The sequence below is a fragment of the Pongo abelii genome, chromosome 16, assembly GCF_028885655.2.
Source record: "Pongo abelii isolate AG06213 chromosome 16, NHGRI_mPonAbe1-v2.0_pri, whole genome shotgun sequence".
Classification (NCBI taxonomy): Eukaryota; Metazoa; Chordata; class Mammalia; order Primates; family Hominidae; genus Pongo; species Pongo abelii.
This window is the reverse complement of record NC_072001.2, coordinates 17297903-17313547: the sequence shown is the minus strand read 5'-3', so window position 1 is coordinate 17313547 and position 15645 is coordinate 17297903. Positions and strand designations below refer to the sequence as shown.

Sequence of the window (15645 nt, the reverse complement as noted above, 5' to 3'; positions counted from 1 at the left end):
TGCCTTTCCACCTTAAGAAGGTTTTGTCGAGATGGCTTTTAAGCTCAGCATCATATCTGAAATTTTATCATTCCTAAATTTAAATAAACTGGCTAAATATCAATTATATTATTCTGTTTTCTAACTTACATAGCAGGGAACCTGCTTGAGCCTAAACCCCGTCTACTAAAAATACAAAAATTAGCCGGGTGTGATGGTGCGTGCCTGTAATCCCAGCTACTCATGAGGCTAAAGCAGGAGAATCACTTGAACCCGGGAGGCAGAGGTTGAAGTAAGCCAAGATTGTGTCACTGCACTCCAGCCTGGGCAACAGAGCAAGACTCTGTCCCGGGAAAAAAAAAAAAAAAAAAAAAAAAAAGAAGTGCTCATGAGTGAAATTCTGACTTGCTTGCTTGTGCGTCAGGCAGACTGGTGGTAACTCCTAAGAAACCTTGCATCAGGATTTGTGGAACCTCCTGAGAGAATCTCCATTCCTAGAAAACAAAGTCATATGAACATAGTTGGCCAAGTTATAAAGATTTTGAATCCAAGAAAATAGGGAAGAGTCAATTATGAGTACAGTTTGGTTTAACTGGTTTCCTAGACTTTCCACCATTGACTTAATTCAGAATATTATAGAGAAGAGGGGGAATTACAAGTAAAAAGTACATAGATAGATGTAGGTATAGACCTGAAAAGAAATAAAGCTCATTATTAAGTTACACAACTTTACTAAGGGGTCTAAAATATACTTGAATAAATGAAGAAACAACCGTAGTCCTGAATGAGTAGACTCAATACAGTAAAATGCTACTTCTCTCCAAGTTTATCTGTAAGTTTACAGCAAGTCCCATCAAAGTTCCCAAAGAAAAATTTTTTGAAACATAACGAATGATTCTAAAGTTCATCTAGTGGCATAAATATCTATAAGAGCCAAGGGAGGCCGGGCTTGGTGGCTCATGTCTATAATCCTAGCACTTTGGGAGGCCGAGGTGGGTAGATTTCCTGAGCTCAGGAGTTCGAGACCAGCCTGGGCAACATGGCAAGACCCCATCTCTACTAAAATACAAAAAACTAGCTGGGCATGGTGTCACATGCCTGTAGTCCCAGGTACTCGGGAAGCTGAGGCACCAGCATTGCTTGAACCCAGAAGACAGAGGTGACAGCTGAGATCGTGCCACTGCACTCCAGGCTGGATGACAGAGCGAGACTGTCTCAAAAAAAAAATAGCTAAAAAATTGTGAAGGAAGATAGAATTACTGTATGATCCAGCAATCCAACTTCTTGGTATTTATCCAAAAGAATTGAAATCAGGATCTCAAAGAGATATTTGCACACTTATTGTTTGCAATAGCCAAGACATGGAAGCGACCTAAATGTCCATCAACAGATGAATGGATAAACAACATGTGGTATACACACAATGAAATGCTATGGAGCCGTTAAAAAGAAGGAAAGCCTATCACACGCCACAATATGGATGAATCTTGGGGACATTAGGCTATGTGAAACAAGCCAGTCACAAAAGACAAATACTGCATGGTTCCATCTATATGAGCTATCTAACATAGAGCGACTCATTGAAGCAGAAAGTACGATAGTGGTTGCCAGGAACTGGGGTGATGAGGAAATCAAGAGTTACTGTCCAATGGGTATAAAGTTTCAACCATGCAGAATTAAAAAGTTCTAGAGATCCGCTTTTCAACATTGTACTTATAATTACCAATACTGTACTATATGCTTCAAAATTTATTAAAACAGTAGATCTCATGTTACAAGCTTTTTAAACACAATTAAAAGAACTCTAAAATAAGTAAAATGAGAGGAAAATTGTTTCAATTAAGAATAGAGAATTGGTACAGCAATAAACAAATGGACCTATTAAAATGGAAAAAAAAAAAAAAAGTCCAGAAACAGATCAAGTTTAAGGACACAGTATAGCACCACAAATCAATGCGACAAATGTTTTGTGGGCTTTTTGTTTGTTTTGTTTTGTTTTTGAGATGGAGGCTCGCTTTGTCACTCAGGCTGTAGTGCAGTGATGTGATCTCAGCTCACTGCCACCTCCACCTCCCGGGTTCAAGCAATTCTCCTGGCCCAGCCTCCTAAGTAGCTGGGACTACAGGCACCTGCCACCACGCCCGGCTAATTTTTTGTATTTTTAGTAGAGACGGGGTTTCACCGTGTTAGCCAGGATGGTCTTGATCATCTGACCTCGTGATCCGCCTGCCCCGGCCTCCCAAAGTGCTAGGATTACAGGCGTGAGCCACCGTGCCTGGCTGATAATGAATGTTTTTTCTGCATTCTTTTTACAGAATCTTTTGTTATTTATTTATTTAGTCTTAATGCATTGGTTCATACTACCATTTCAATATTGAACAGAAATGGCAATAATAGATACTCATATTTTACTTCTGACTTCACAGAGAATGATTCAAATATTTCTCCTTTAATATTGAAGTAGGGTTATTTTTGTAGATACCCTATGTTAATTTAAATGAGTTACCTTCCATTTTTAGTACGCTAAGAATAGTTTTTACGGTTACTGAATGTTTATGTTTTAAAAGTGTTGTGTTTTAAGTTTATGTTTAAAAGCTTATATGATGCATAATAGAAATGTTTATATAATTTTCCCTTTAATCTGTTATTGTGGTAAATTATATTTCTATTGTTTAATCAACCTGGTATGTTTAAGGCAAATTAGATTTCTTCATATTTACACTTTTATGTGCTACATAATTTAATACTAATTGTAATATATTTAAAAATTTTTTTCATGTTTGTTTATTGTTCTGTATATTCTTGTACTCTTGTCAGTATAGCATTAAGTTTAATGAATTAGCAGAATGATTTGCAGAATACTCTTCATCTCTGTCATCTACTTTTCTATAGTTTTGGAATGATCTTACTGAAAACTTTATAATCTATAAAACCGGCTAGTGCTACTTGCTTTTTTATTTGCTACTACACCAATTACTTAATACTTAAATGATTATTCAGGATGTTTATTTATTCTTGATTAAATGCTGGTAAGTAATATTTTTCTAGATAGTTGTGTATTTCTGCTTATGCTTTAAATTTACTCAAAGTAATTAATAGTGTGCCCTCGTTTTCTTTCTAATCACTAAGTATGCCATTAAACACATTTTTATTCTTAATATTTATTTTCTGTGTAACATTTGTTGTTCCTTGATAAGCCTGAAGAGGTTGATAAATGTTATCACTAATTTTAGAAAACCAATTTTTGGCTTTGGTGATCCTCTTTGTTGGCCTAGTTTTCATTTTATGAATGTATTTTCTTATTATTTACCTACAATCATTGTGTTTATTCTTTTGCTGATTTTCTAAACTCATTAGAGTTCAACTTTCTTCTTTTCTAATTTATGCTTTTAAGGCTGTAATTTTTCCTCTGCATTGAACATTTGTTGTGTCTCCCACGTCTTGATGTGTACTATTTAATTATCTTCAGGTGTTAAGAAACTTGCATATTTTCATTATATATGGTCGTATAATTGATTTTTCTACAAAATGAAAATATTACATAATCTGCACTATCCAGTATGATAGTCACTAGTGGCTACTGAGCACTTAAAATGTGCAACTGAGAAAATGAATATTTAATTATATTTACTTTAATTAATTTAAATATAAACAGCCATATGTCTAATGCCTACCTTATTAGACATCTCAAAATAAAAAAGAAATTAAACATGAGCTGATAGAGGATATTTATATAATAAACATGTTTTGATGCAGGATTTGTACTATAATGGTTGTTTATTTTTAAGCTGATTTATATAACCTAGTGGAGAAGCAGACCTGAATTATCCAAAAGAGGACAGAATCACAGGAGCTATATCCATGTAGACCAAATGTGAATGTGGGTATGGGATATAGTATAAAAGGGGAAGTTTTAGCATAATATAGAAGCCTAAACATTCATTCATAATAGCAGAAGATGAAGCACAGTGTGTGAGTACACATGGGTATGTGATGGGAACATGTTGTGTTTTCAGTATGTTGTCTCCCCTTCCTAATTATTGAATGATCCTTGTATTACTGAAGTGTGCCAATATTTCCAGCTAAAAAAAACTAATTGTCATAGCCACTCTTGCAATAGCTTTGGCCAGTGAGAATAGGCATGATTCATTGTCTGTAAGCAGTAAATCAAGAGATAAAAGTCAACCATTCTTCTGTTGACTTCTTTAGAATGAGGAAGAGTAGGCTGAAGTCCAACCAGCAATCTTCTATTTCTGGTATCCTAAGAATGGAAGACAATCATCATTTGTTTAATGAGTATGAAGCCACCAGAAGCGGCCATGAACTGTCTTCCTCCAGATATGTTTTAAGGTTATACTTTTTTATGTGTTTACTAAACACAATTCTTGAAAGAGGCATCATTTAGAAGTGAGGTGTTGATAGTAATGCAAACTAAAATGTGGCTGAACAAGGTAGTCAGAAAGCAGTTGGATAAGTTTCATATGGTACAAGACAGAGCTGGCATTAAGAAATAATAACCATTTGGTTAAACCATCATTTGATGTATATTTAAAAATGCACTATATGCCTAATGAGACGGTAAAACTAAAGAAAATGGCAGAAAATGTTGAAAACATGACATGCAGTAATAAGTGGCTCTTATTGCTACTTTTAGCAAAGTCCTGCGAGAAGATGAACTCAGATAAAGCTATGTGGGCTGCTTTGCAGTTTCTATGTTCCTTCTCTTCAGAAAAACAATATCCGGATGAGGTAGGAATACACATGATCCAGAGACCTCAGATTCCAAGTCAATATTTTGAAAAGCAAGACACTGTCATAAGGATTATCAGTTGCCTATCCAATAATCCCTTTCCCCATCTTCCATTGACATTGAATCACTCTGCTATTAGGAATGACCTATGCTCAGGCACCCATGAAGATGAAGAGATGATAAATAGTAAAAGAAGAAATGAGTTGGCTGGGCCCGGTGGCTCATGCCTGTAATCCCAGCACTTTGGGAGGCCGAGGTGGGTGGATCACGAGGTCAGGAGATCGAGACCATCCTGGCTAACATGGTGAAACCCCATCTCTACCAAAAATACAAGAAATTGGCTGGGCGTGGTGGTGGGTGCCTGTAGTCCCAGCTACTCGGGAGGCTGAGGCAGGAGAATGGCATGAACCTGGGAGGTGGAGCTTGCAGTGAGCTGAGATCGTGCCACTGCAGTCCAGACTGGCCAACAGTGTGAGATTCCGTCTCAAAAAAAAAAAAAAAAAAAAACTTTCAACAAAGAAAAGCTTAGCTGGTCAACTCTAACAAACATTTAAAGCAGAATTGACACCAATCCTCAAACTCTTCTAAAAACAGAATATATGGGAACACTACCTAGTTCATTCTATGAGGCCATTATTACCCTGATAACTGTAAAACAATAAAATACTGCTGAAAGAAATTAAAGAGGACAGAAATAAATGGAAAGACATTCCACATTCAGAGAATGGATGTTAACATTGTTAAGATGGCACTATTCCCCAAAACAATCTACAGATTCAATCCCTAGCAAAAATCCCAATGGTCTTTTTTGCAGATATGGAAAAGCCAGCCTTGAAGTTCATGTGAAAATGCAAGGGACTCAAAGTAGCCAAAATAATCTTAAGAAAACACACTTCTCAATTTTAAAACAGTACAAAACTACAATGTTTAAAACAGTGTGGTACCTGCATAATTATCAACATATAGAATGTGATAATGTAATTGAGAGTCCAGAAATAAACCTAAATATCTACAGCCAACTGATTTTTGCCAAGGGTACCGAGAACTTCAGGGAAAGAACAGTCCTCAACAAGTGGTATTGAAACACTCAGATAATCAAAAGAAAAAGGCTGGACTCCTACCTCACACTGTGTAAAAGAAATTACCTAAAAATGGACCAAAGATCTAAATATAAGAGCTAAAACTATAAAACTTACAGAAGAAAATATGAAGATAATCTTCATCAACCTTGTATTTGGAAATGGCTTTTTGGATATGTTATCAAAAGCATAGATGACAAAAGAGAAACAGATAAATTGAACTTCATCAAAATAAAAAACTCTATCAAAGGAAATACAATCCAGAGAACAGGAAAAAATACCCTCAAATTATATATCTGATAAAGGTCTACAGATCTGTGAAGGTCTAGTATACATGAAATTTTTAAAGAGTCTGAGGACTGGTGTTAATTCTTCTTTAAATGTTTGGTACACTTCTATAGTGCATTTATTGGTACAACAACAAGATGATGACAAATAACCCTATTTAAAAAGGAGAAAGGGGCTGGGTGCAGTGGCTCATGCCTGTTATCCCAGCACTTTGGGAGACCAAGGCAGGCAGATCACCTGAGGTCAGAAGTTCCAGACCAGCCCGGCCAACATGGCGAAACCCCATCTCTACCAAAAATACAAAAATTAGCCAGGTGTGGCAGTGTGTGACTGTAATCCCAGCTACTCGGGAGGCTGAGACACGAGGAGCACTTGAACCCAGGAGGCAGAGGTTGCAGTGAGCCGAGATCGTGCCACTGTGCTTCAGCCTGGGCGACAGAGTGAGACTCTGTCTCAAAAAAATAAAATAAAAAATAAAGAGAAAGGGATTTGAATAGACACTTCTCCAAAGAAGATATACAAATGGCCAACAAGCACAAACATGTAAAGAAGCTCAATGTCATTCGTCATTAGTGAAATGCAAATCAAAATCACAATGAGATGCCACTTCACACCCACTAGGATGGCCTTAATCCAAAAAAACAAACAAAAAAAGAAAACCACAAAAAATAGTGTTGGTAGGGAAGTAGAGAAACTGGAACCCTGCAATCCTGCCCACTGGTGGTGGGAATGTAAAAATGATACGGCACTGTGGAAAAGTTTGGTAGTTTCTTAGTAAGTTACACACAGTTGTACCATATGACGCTGTAATTCCAGTCCTAGGTGTATAATCAAAAGAACTAGAAACAAGTGTTCAAACAAGTATTTGTATATAAATGTTCCTAGCAGCACTATTCACAAAAGTCAAAAGGCAAAACCAACCCAAATGTCCATCAACAGATAAATGAATAAACAAAATGTTATATATTCATACAATGAAATCTTTTTCAGCCATAAAAATAAAGTACTGATATATACCAAATGAAATAACCCAGACACAAAGGCCACAAATGGGATGATTCCATTTATATGAAATATCCAGGATATGCAAATCCATAGACAGAGAAAGCAGATTTGTGACTACCAGGGGCTGGAGAGCAGGGTGAGTCAGGACTGATGGCTAAATGGGGTGCATTTATAGTGATGAAAAAGTTCTACAACTAGACAGTGGTGATGACTCTAGAAAATTGTGAATATATTTAATACCGCTGAATTGCGATGTTAAAACGCTACACTTTCTGCTATTTGTGTCTTACCATAATTCACAAAAAGCTTAAAAAAAAAATCAAAGCAAAATCTTCACGTTTTCCCAAAGGCTCTCAAGCCGGTGCAGACCCACCAATCAGGCGCAGTGCCGTCTGAGCGAGGGCCAGCGTGCTGGAATTGAGCAGGAGGTCGACGTTGTTTGTGCCGTGCTGCAGGGTGAGCATGCTGAGCATCACCAGGAGGAAGCGGGCTTGTGGGATGGTCCCCAGGCTCGGTCCTGACAGGTTCTCATTGGTGGTGGTTTGCAGGGGAACCGGCTGGATACCTAATAAGCATTGACACCCACTGACATTTCTTGTGATGGATACAAGAATAAACGTAATGCAGAAAGCACGGGCTATTACTTTAAACATCTGACTAATAAGCATTGACACCCACTGACATTTCTTGTGTGTGGATACAAGAATAAACACAATGCAGAAAGCACGGGTGATTACTCTAAACTTCGGACTATTTTTCAGTGGTTTCCACAGAGTGGGCAGCTCTATCATGCTGCACGATGGGTCTACCCCCTGTATTCTGTGCACAGGTCGTTCCATCTGTCTACAGGACTTAGCATGTCGCTCTCTGAATACACTGGTGCCCTATTCCATTCCTTCCATTTCAAATATAAAAGTTATGTCTCACCTTTCCTCCACAAAACCAATCCAATCAACTCTCTGTAGATGCTCAAACTATACAGGAAATAAATATTAATATAGGACACAGACACTTTAGGATATGTGGTGATACACATAAAAATGTAAAAATGTAAAAATGTTATACTAGAGTACTTCAGCATTGTGTCTCCTGCTAGTTTTGTTTAAAATCTGAGAAAGCTGACAGCAGCGTAGATTATACAAGTACAAAGTACAAACACAGTCTTCTCAAAAGCAAAAATTGGCATCTGCAAGTTTCCACAATATATAATTAAAGGCAAACTATAAAATAACATTGATGCAACTGTTGACTCACCAAGCTCTTTAAATTTGGCACTGGCATCCATCAAAACATTTCGAATGTTCTGAACAGTCCAAGCATACAGCTTGCCAAAGGTGACTTCCAGCAGCATCCGATTAAAAGGTGGGATCAAATCAACATCCTTTAAACAATCAGTAAGAGGTTCCCTTTCAAATAAAGATAAAGAATTTGACTTGGGACACTGCCAGACTTCTAACTGCTACAGAACAACATTTTGTTGCCACAGCTTCCTTAATTAAGAAAAAAATATGCTAACGTTTTACCCTATATCGATTCCCTCAGGAATAAGTCTTTGCCATCCACAAAACATCGCGTACTGCACAGATGGAAGTAAGAAATTCTTGCTCACCAGTTTTAAAATTGTATCTATCCCTTCCAGGCGAACCTCTGCTCTCTCCAACTGCAAAATATCAATGCATACAGTTAAGTGTTATGTATATTACCCAATGTAGAGAAGCATTTCTCATCAAATGTTACCTGTTTTAGTAGACAGTTTCTCATTTTTTCCACATCCACTGGTTCTTCCTTAAGGGCAAATTCAGCAATTGTACTGAGGAGTGGAGACTGCGGATAAAGACCCTGCACATTCTGCTTCAACCACTTGTATTTGTGAACACCTGTAACAGTACTCAACAGCGGCTGCCATTTGTCCTAACAAAGGAAAACCATTTTCATCATTAGTCTACCCTATTTAATATTAAACTGTGCTCTAAAAGTTATTCAAGTAAAATATAAATAATGCTCATAGGTTTAAATTGGTTAAAATGTTAAATTTAGTCATTAATACATGGTTTTAAAACTATGCTATAAATATAAGTGAATTTATAATCTCTATACTAATATATGTTGGAACAGGATAGCTTGGCATACAAAGTTAAGTTATGGTTCATATTAATGGCCACAGGGCCCAGCACTGTTTCTGGAACAAAGAATATATTTAAGGAATGAATGGTGAATAATTAATGATACAATCTAGTGCCAAAAATAAAAGGAAACCTTTCTCCAGCTACAGCTCTGACCAGGACATCATAAGTCAAGTTCATGAAGCATCACTGGGGCCGTATTTCTAACAACCGCCCGTCCCTCCCTCTGGATGCTCAGGTACAGAGGTACGAGACTGTGGATTCCTTTGCTACATGCTATGATTCTATTCAGCCAACCTCAGAATCACAGAAAATACTGCACCTTGGGTGATTTAACTGCAATGGGTCTCTCGTCCACATTTATTGGACTGTGAGGCAAAATGCAAGCTTCTTCTAAATCACTCCATTTCCAATTTTTTCTTCATCATCTGTAGATTCTGGCTTCTTAGGAACTGTGTTTTAAAACATCATTCACTATAAAAATCATATACTTAAATATTAATTTTAAATTAAGAAATACTTAGATTTACATGAAGGACAAATATTTCATTCAAATAAACATCTGAACAACATTATAAATTGCAATGCTCAACAACAAGAGTGAAATGATCACCCTGGCAAAACAAAAAGACAAAGTGAGAGTGCAACGAGGGGAGAAGCCCCGAAGCAGGGGAAGCCCGGCAGCCAGCAAGCTCTTCCTCAAGTGACAGAGACTGAACATTTGAGTCTTTCAGGCCAGGCAGTCTGTTGCAAATACTCAACTCTGCTGCTGTAGCACAAAAAGTAACCACAGATAAAGCAATAGTTGTGGCTGTGCTCCCGTAAAACTTTATTTATGGTGCTACAATTTTAGCTTCATGTAATTTTCATGTGTCAAAAATAATATACTTCTTTTAATTTTTAAAAAACAATTTCAAACTGGAAAAAAAAAAAAAAGGTCTTAGTCCATGGGCAACACAAAGCAAGCAAGAGGTGGAATTTGGCCCACAGTTCCTGGCTTGTCCACCCTGGTCCAGTTCAGAAGTTCTGTTGGTGTGTAACCGAATCAATTGAATTCACTGTGATATGTGGAACTTCCTCCCTATATTTTATCTCTTTTAAAATTTTTGGTCTAAATCTCCTCAGCATATAATATAAAAAATAAGCAACATGATAATACACCTGGGCAGTAAAGAGCTAACATAGCAGGCCAGGGTTGCTCAAACCCTGCAAATTCCCAAGGAAGGTCTGTCCCTTCAGGACTGGTCCTTCTTCTAGGAGCTGAGCTCTGAGCCCTTGGAACATCCTGACTGATAAGTTTTTTGGTATACCTGACACCCAGGACCTTGTGGCAGTGGTCTGGCCAGGTACTTTATGCTCATGATGTGACCTGTGAGGGTCACAACGGACAAGTACTTCTCTTATGTCAAGCTCAAGAAAGCCAGTGGTATAAAATGGATGATGCCGAGGTCACTGACTCTGGCATCACTTCTGTCCTGAGTCAACAGGCCTGTGTCCTCTTTTACATGCAGAAGAGGGAATGGGAAAGACACAGTGAGAGAGTATCAAGAGGCAGGGAACCAAGAGCCCTTGGCACTGAAGACACAGACAGGTGAGCAATGCAAGGAGAGCTCAAGAGAGACCCCGGCCTCCAGGTACCCGACTTGGACGAGCACTTGGTGGAAACGGCCACTCAGGAAAGCACCTTAGACCACTGGAAATTCCTCCAAGAGCAAAACAAAACGAAGCCTGAGTTCAACGTCAGAAAAGTCGAAGCTACCCTGCCTCCCGACGTACTTGTGATTCATCACTCAAAATACAAGTGTGGGATGAAAAACTACCATCCTGTACAGCAAAGCTCCTGCTAAACCTCTCTTCAACGAACCCAACAGATCAGGAGTCCATGAACACTGGCACACTCGCTTCTCTGCAGGGGATTACCAGGAGATCCAAAGGGAAGAATAAACACAGCAAGAGGGCTCTGCTTCTGTGCCAGTGATCTCAGTGGAAGTGCTGACCCACATGTAGGGGTGCGTGCACACACACACACACAGACACCCACAAGCACACATGCACACACACACTCACACAAACACGAACACCGCCAACCCTACATAAAGTAATGAGGAGCCCAAGTTTCTGTCTGTACAACACGGACAACTGGATAGTGATGGCTGCGTCTCAGGATGAGCCCACACATGGGAAACATCAAGTTTTGGGGTCATGAGTCTTCCGAACCTCTGGAGGGACTGTCTGTGTGTTTGTGTTCATGGTAGATGACATTCAGTATGTATTTCTGAATATGACCTGTTGACCTGTAGGTTTGCGTGTGAGGTTATTGCAGGGGACTGGGTTTACTATTTTCTCCTGGGGTGTGTTTCATTCATCAGTTGTTGGTCGGCATGAGAAGGTGAAATTTTGCTAATGTGGGACATCCCTGGATCCTTCTCACCACCTGGAATCATGGAAACAGGAATGCATTTGGAAGATAGGAACGGTGCTCTCCTTTCTTACCCTGGCTCGCCGTTTTTACATTGGTTTTTGAACGGACCTCAGGTGCCCTAGGACTCGTGCTCTTGGCGGAACCCACATAACGCCAGAAACAGACAGACTGACTTGCCTGTTTCACGGTGTCCACTTCCAATGAGTTGAAATGGAAAATTTTCCCACTGGCATGTAAGTCATTTGGAAGTAAGTCATATTGATAGTAAAGGAAATCACACACAGGAGTGTATGTGTTCAATGAAAATAAATTCAGAAAGCCCTGAAATAAATCTCATCTGGTGTGTTTACAAATGGCATTTGGGGAGATTCCGGGTCATTCGTCCAGCTGCGAAAGGTGCATCTCTGAAGAACAGTCCCTGTCCTGCAATCAGACTTCTTCTTTATCCGACGTGGTGTTTCAGTGGAAATTATTGTGGGATATGGCTCCTTCCTTTTCTGTATTTGCTGATTAGAATTCATGGTCCCTTTCTTGTTAGGTGCAGTGATCAAAGTTGACCAACCCCCTGAGGAAAGTTGTCCAGGGCACAACTCAGGGCTCCGTAGAACCGCAGAATCTTGGGTGCAACCCTGCTCAAGCACCCAAGTGTGCATACGAACAGGGTCTCTGTGTGACGTGTGTGAAAACTACAGTGTGATGAGCATGACTTGCAGGCAGGTTATCCATTGGGCTCCCCTCAAAATCAGTTATGAGCATGAAAGGACACCGATGCCCAGGTCCTGGCTCCAGGAATAAGACCCTCCAGCGTCTTGTGTGAAGCCACGGCATCTGGATTGCTCATGCTTCTGGGGATCATTCTCCTGAAAATGGTGGCTCCTTTCTCCCTGTGGAGCATCTTTCTAAACAGTGCTCCTTTCTTCCCCCAGGACACTTGACATCAGGCACAGGAAGCCTTCTGATTGAGCACACCTGGCCCATGAAAAGACAAAGAAAAGAAATGGGGCCAAAGGTCACAGTCCTCTCATTCCACCATCCTCCTTAAAATCATCCTAATTTCATGGGCCCTGAGGCCAGGGCTGTTTCTTTACACCTCGAGGCCTTGGCGATGCGCCTCAATTCTGCCCTGTTGCTTACTGTCTAAGACATTTTGGGAAAATCCCTAGAGCCAGGATCTTCATTCCTGGTGAGCCAGAGAGCCTGAAGACACACCGAAATTGTGACTCTCTTAGTTCAGGGAACATGTCCACCTTCGGCAGAATTAAAATTTTTGCACCAGATGTGCTAACTGCAATTCCACCATACAATGCCTAACTGGAAATGGAGGCAACATCTCAGATCCTGAACAAATGATGCGAGAATCCATGAGATACATGGCTTATTTTGGCCTTTTGCCAGTGAAACAAGGGCCAGTATTAACAAAGTTATACAATCCTCTGATTCACTGTCTGCTTTTAAATCTCTCTGATGGTTTCTTCTTGAGACAGGGCCTCACTCCCATCACCCGGGCTTTTCTACGGTACAATTTTCCTTGTTTGCTTTTGTCACATTTAGAACTTTTTATTTCATCTCTATCAAATGTTGATCCATTATCACATACGTATGAAAATATTATCACCCATACTGTGAGATACGTTGCTTTTATTTTCATCATTTCTTTAATAAACCAAAGGTTTTACTTGGGATACCTTCTGATTTCTCAAGTTTTTTGTTTCATGTTTTCTTAAACTGCTGTCATACGTCAGAAACCGCTGACTATACTATGTCATGACTATTTCTCTTTTCTGCTAAACATAAATTTGGGGAATGTCATCAGTTAATCTCTCAGTGATTGCATGATTTCCCGAAAGTCTTTCACAGTCTACTTTGTGCACTGAGTATCTCTTCAAACTTCAGGGCATGTTTCTACCATTTGATGCTTTATTATTTGGGAATCTACCTTCCACAAGAGCATTTCATGCAAAGACTTGTCTTGTTCCCCACTGGCAGGTAATTTCACTCGCATACACAATCAATAGGCTGAGCATGGAAAGGTTATCGCTGGAAGGTCTGTTTGATTCCACAGATCTCTCCTTTTTTATTAAGGAAACAAATACGCTCTGCTAATTACTATACTTCATTGACTATTCTCCTTTCAGAAAGCACCCTTACCAAAGATGACCACAAGTCATGTTCTACAGACATATACACACAGAGCTGTCCTGGAGACACAGCTTTGCCACCAATTGCTCTTTCATAAGATGAGATCCCCCAATACCCAGCAGTTTTTTGGGACTCCACCCGAGCTGGCTCAGCTAGACCTGGAAAAGTTTCCTATGCCCAAATTTACTTGGAAAAATTTAAAAGTCTCTTCAGAGGCCCAGTGACAGCTTTTGGCAGCTTCTAAGACCAGAGAGAGTTTCTTGGCCATTCAGAGCCATTCAAATATTCTAAGTAAACTCAAGGATCCAGAAACCTCACTTGCAGTCATGAAATACCAGTGAACCACCTCTGTGAGTCTCTGGAAATTTTTCAAAGATGACTGCCTGGGAAGGCTGGCCAGAAAGTCACCCAAGCCCAACCTTCTGCAGGATGTTCTATGTCAGCCAGGGACCCTGTGAATTGCCATTGAACAGAAGGGAGGAACAGAGACAGTATGCCTGAGCTTCTGGAAACATTCTAAGTGCCCTTGTTGGCCCAGAAAAGACTGGTGCTACCATATGAGGCACAGACTTGGCAACCTACCTACTCCAGGAACCAAAGAAGGTTTAAACGTTCCCAGGAAGTCCCAGGAAGGGCAGCCATGGCCCTTTAGATTTTATTCTAAGTCTACGTGGGAGACAGTGCCCTTAGCTTCATAAAAACACCAGTGGAGGGGCTATCACTTGCCCCAGTATCCAGTCTTTTCTACCTCATCTCAGAGCCAGGCAGCCACTATTTCCCAAAGCTGCTGTGCAATGAAAGGGGAATATTCTAGGTGCTCTCCTGTGCCCACGAAATTCTGTGGTTGCGCTGAAAGGCAGGAGTCATCCTCCGGAATGCTCTTCAGAAATCTGACAACACTGGTCAAGATTAAAGAAGCTCAATTCAACGTCATACAAAACCAACCACACACACACACACACACAAACACAAAATGCATAGTGAGACAAAATGATGAACACACCTGCTAATAATCATGAAAGACAATAATAACAACAATGATGATCTTAGTGATAATGCCACCAACACTGTTAATGGCAATAACAATAAACCTGAGGTAATGAGTGTTAGGGTCCCGATTCACTGATGTGAAGGATGGCGCCAATTTCTGGTCTCACAGAAATAAAGGAAAAGTAAACACCTGGAGGAGAAGGAGGTGAACCTGGAGCTCCCGCCGGCCTCTGGGCGCTTCTTGGTGGAAGGAGAGGGACTTGGTCCTGAGCCTGCCCCGGATCCACCCACACCAGAAGCCCGGAGTCCAAGTTCCTGGATGGACTCAGTCTCACTCAGGCCGTAGCCCCGGAGCCCGGGTCCTCCAGCCCTCGCTGCTGCCGCTTCTCGCGGAGCCGGGGCCCCACCCCGCGCCACCTCAGCCTCTGCGGGGCTCTGGGAGGGCAGCGCCGAGGATGCTCCGGGCCCAGCGGGGGCATCCGGGCCCAGCAGGGGCATCCGGCCTCAGGCGGATACTGACGCCCTGAGGGCGCGGAATAGGGTGGCCTGCGCAGGGCCCGCCGTCTTGGGCCTTGCAAAAAGAGCGGCCTCTCCAACGCCCCTACCGGAACCTGCCCGGAGGCCCCAGCCCCAAAGCCAGGGTGATGGTGCCTCCCTGACCACGGGTAAAGAAAACTCAGGTCCTTCCTGGAGACTCGGCCTACCGCGGGAGGCAGATCGCGCATGCGCCCTGCATGGCCGGAAAGATGGGTTTCATTGCCCTCTGCCGGCCATGAGTTGGCAGCACAGGACGTTTGGCCTTAGTGGTGGACCTGAGCCTGACTCACTGAAATTCAGGTGTAGATTATTCAGTACTTTTCTTTTGGAAGA

The 15645-nt window shown here is 40.8% G+C and overlaps 3 pseudogenes; all 3 read right to left on the bottom strand.

Moving 5' to 3' along the window:
- LOC129050285 (ADAMTS-like protein 3) overlaps positions 1–1687 on the bottom strand; it is a 122119-nt pseudogene extending 120432 nt beyond the window's left edge.
- Positions 1688–7454: 5767 nt separating this feature from the next.
- LOC129050551 (putative HERC2-like protein 3) lies at positions 7455–11428 on the bottom strand (annotated as a pseudogene).
- A 3463-nt stretch (positions 11429–14891) lies between these two features.
- Positions 14892–15500, bottom strand: LOC129050550 (uncharacterized; annotated as a pseudogene).
- Between the last annotated feature and the right edge of the window lie 145 nt (positions 15501–15645).